We start from the raw sequence: 4,391 nt of genomic DNA on the forward strand, positions 1-4,391 counted from the left end.
ATGTGTTTTATGAGAAGTGGACATTGAAAATGAAACTTCAGTACTTTTACATGTTACTTGACAATTTTATCACACCCGCCCACTGCCCTCAACTCAGTTCTGACTGTGGAGGCCAACGTGGAAATGCTCCTCAGTGTTTCTGAGACTCTAAATCTTTACCAGAGCAGACAACTTCATCTTTCTCCTGTGCAGCACCTGGGGGATTTGAACCATTGACAGAGGGGTTAGCAACCAATGCTTAACCCATTGTGCCATCAGCACTCCATACATTAAAAGAGAAGACCTACAGAAAGTAAAATTCAGTGGATGCAATGTTCACAGTGGTTCAGATGATTTCGTTAGTTGTTTCTCAATGGCTAAAAGTTGCCACTGCATGCATGATCTAAGTTAGTACCAAACATTTTCTCTTTCACATGGTAAAACAAGAAAGAGTGATTTTGCTAAAGGCCTTAAGATATATCTCTTCACAAGAGAAAACTAGAACAAGCAAAAAAATGAAAAAAAATGACTTTGGGGGAGAAAAATATCAAGAGAGTTACAATCCTGCGAGGTAGGCTAGAATGGTGCCTTACGGGTCCTAGGTTAGGCTTTGGGCTGCTAACCACAAGGTTGGCAGTTCAAACCCTTCAGCCACTCAGTGGGAGAAAATGAGAATGCCTATTCCCTTAAAATGTAAAGATTCCGGATCCCTGTGTAGGGTATCTGTGAATCAGAAGCAACACTGCTTCTCACAGAAAGTTAGCACATTTTCTATAGTCACTAGGCACCAATTGGTTTAGAAATGTGTCACTGAAGAGCAGCAAGTTCAAACAGGTAAAAAATATAGTATTCTCACTAATGAAGTGCTGAACATTATTTTATATCTAGTATATTTCTTCCTAGAGTAAATCACTTTTTAGGTTATCCAAATGGATGCTAGTTCTTTCTTAAATATTTCATTTGATATTTCTCCTATCTTACCTGATTCCCAGCCTCTTTTTAAAATAAGTCCTTTTATTGGGGGCTCTTATAGGTCTTATAACAACTCATAGATTAATTGTGTCAAGCACATTTGTACATGTGTTGCCATCATCATTTTCAAAACATGTTCTTTCTACTTGAGCCCTTGATATCAGCTCCTCTTTCCACTCCCTCCTCCCACCCTCGTGAACCCTTGATAAATTATAAATTATTATTATTTTCATATCTTACACCGTCCACTGTTTCCCCTCACACACATTTCTTTTGTTCATCGCCCTGCAGGGAGGGGGTTATCCATCAATTGCTGGGATTGGTTCCCCCTTTCTCCCCCTTTTTGCCCACCTTCCCCCTACCCTCATGGTTTCATTACTCCCACTACTGTTCCCAAGGGGTTTATCTGTCCTGGATTCTGTGTATCAAGAACTCATCTGCACCAGTGTACATGTTCTGGTCTAGGTAAATTTTTAAGGTAGAACTGGGGTCATGATACTTGGAGGGGAAGAAGCATTAAAGAACTAGCAGTGGTTCTCAACCTGTGGGTCATGACCCCTTTGGGGGGTTGAACAACACTTTCACAGGTGTCACCCGATTCATAACAGTAGAAAAATTGCAGTTATGAATTAACAATAAAAATAATTTTATGGTTCAGGGGGGTCACCACAACATGAGGAATTGTATTAAGGGTTGCAGCATTAGGAAGGTTGAGAATCACCAAACTAGAGGAATGTGGTGTGTTTCATCAGTGCTATACTACACCCTGGCTGACCGGCTCTTCCTTGTGACTCTTCTGTGAGGAGATGTCCAATGGTCTATAGATGGGCTTTGGGTCTCCACTCTGGCCCCCCTCATATGATAGGGCTTTTTTTTGATCTTCTGATCTCTGATGTCTGATACCTGATCCTGTTGACACCTGGTGATCTCACAGGCTGGTATGTTTCTTCCATGTGTACTTTGTTGCTTCCCTGCTAGATGCCTACTTGTTTAACTTCAAGCCTTTAAGACCCCAGATGCTATATCTTGTAATAGCGGGGTACCATCAGCTTTCTTCACCACATTTGCTTATGCACCCATTTTATCTTCAGTGACCATGTCCGGAAGGTGAACATCACAGAATGCTTGGTTATTAGAACAAAGTGTTCTTGCAGTGAGGGAGTACTTGAGTAGAGGCCCAATGTCTGCCTGTTACCCTAGTACTTAACATATAAATATATGTACATAGACCTATATCCCTGTTGTTACATACAAATATATTTACAGATGCACATGCCTGCATTTGTACCTCTATAAATGTCTTTTGCCTCCTAGGTCTTTCCTCTATTTCCTTTTACTTTCCTCCTGTCCCACTGTCATGTACTTCTCTTGGCTACATTTCTCTTGATCAAACCCTCACCCCCTTCTTTTCTTCCATATCCACCAACTTCATGTGTACAGTGTTTTGATTCTGTTACTTCTGGGTTTTGATCACCTTTTAAATTGTCCATGTTTTCAATCAACTCACACAAACATTTATTGAGTGCTTTGTTGTTGTCATTAAGCGATCTCATAGTTCAGTGATTAAGAGCTTACATATAAACAAGAAGCTTGATAGTTCAAACCCACCAGCAGCTTCATGGAAAAAGAAGTGACAGTAAAGTTTTTCAACCCTGGAAACCCTGTGGGGGAAGTTCTACTCTGTCTTTTAGGGTTACTCTGAGTAGAAATCACCACATATGCTTGATGGAAATGAATTTTAATTTGTCGTTAGTTGCTATGAAGTCAGTCTCATCTACTGATAGCCTCATGTAGAATGGAGCAAAATGCTGCCTGGTCAGACACAATTTTCAAAATGAATTCCTATCATGTATCAAATACAATTCCAGGAACTAAGAACAGGTCAGTCTCTTCTCTGAACTTGTGGAAGGTGGGACCCAATATATAAGTGACCAAGGACATAAACAAAACAATTTCAAATTGGGATAAGTCTTGGGGAGTAAATGAACAAGAGAGCATAAGGAAGAAAGAAAATTGTGGCAAAAAATGAGTGGAATAATTAAGAGAGGATGAAATTTAGGGGTGACATTTGAAGGAAGAGCTGATGGATAAGAAAAACCCAGTCACAGGTGGGATTACCTGAGCACAGGGTCTAAGAATTTGCTCCAGGTATAGAAAGAGCTTGATAGGTCACAAGAATGGAAGGATGCCAGAGGTGCTGAAATATACAGTGAGTATGTGTAGAGCGGTGGTAACTGGAGAGAACCATGGTCAAGGATAGATAGCTACTTCAGTGGATAGTAAGGTGTGCCTTCATATTCAATGTCATTGTCATTTAGTAAATGAGACCAGATATGGTTACAAATACAGGGAATCTCAGAGGTTAAAACAAAGACCACTATGGGAATAGGTAAAAGTTTTCAAGGATATTTTGCCTAGGGTTGGGATTGATAAAATACGTGGCCTTTAGGCAGGTAATGGCATAAAGTAGTGAGTGTATTTTGTCAGACTCAACAAATCCACACACACAAGGGATGACCTACAAGAGACCAGGTAAGGCCCACCAAGTGGGCCTAAACACATTCATTGTACGATTTTTGCAAATGCAGCTTTAAAGAAGCATGCTGGTAGTAACCTTCCATCTCTACAACCAGCTCACAGCCCTGAAATCCATCCTTTGCCAATTGTTTGAAACTGCTAGTGAACAACTTGTAAACAAAGTCATCGAGGTGAAAATGTGCAAAGCGTATTTGAAGACTTTGAGGGAGATTACTTTGGAGCCTTGGCCTTTGAGGAGGAGATACACAGATGTGTACTTGAGAAGATTCTGTTTATAATAGAGATCGTTGGCTAGATGATATCCAATCAGTTAGAAAACAAGAGTGGGAGAGTTCAACAACTTGTCAAAAAAAGGAAAACACTGGAGATAACGGTTATGGTCGTGCACAGTTGAACTGGAATTACCAAACAACCATACTGGTTACCACTTGGCAGACAGTTTCTCTCTGAGACAAAGTGGTTGACTCCTGCTTCATGGTCGCAACAGTGTGTACGAAGCCTGGAACTTGTTCCTTCCAAAGAGACATATTTTATGTACTTTTTACGTTAGCTGTTAAAGAATCCTTTATAACATTTCTTAAGCAGTATGACTACAAAAGCCAATGTATTTAACTACAGGAATTCATCGTTTAGATAATAAAGGAGTTTTATCGTTTTGAACTTTCTGTCCAATTTTTAAGACTGTCTGCTATTTTTATTGACCAGATAAAAAAGAACATTTATCTGAACACTATTAGAACTTTTTGTGAACACACTGTTGTGTTGTGTTCTTGTTCTTTTAAAGCTAAGTGTCATTAGACTCCTACTGACCCTCCTTTCTGATCTACAGAGAAACGTGTCCCTTATGGAAGCACGACAGTAAGGGCAGGCAAACAGCAGGAGGGGGAATGTATGATTTGAGA

The sequence above is a fragment of the Echinops telfairi genome, unplaced genomic scaffold (assembly GCF_000313985.2).
Source record: "Echinops telfairi isolate 266 unplaced genomic scaffold, ASM31398v2 ScPeMD7_7;HRSCAF=31, whole genome shotgun sequence".
In the NCBI taxonomy this organism is placed as follows: Eukaryota; Metazoa; Chordata; class Mammalia; order Afrosoricida; family Tenrecidae; genus Echinops; species Echinops telfairi.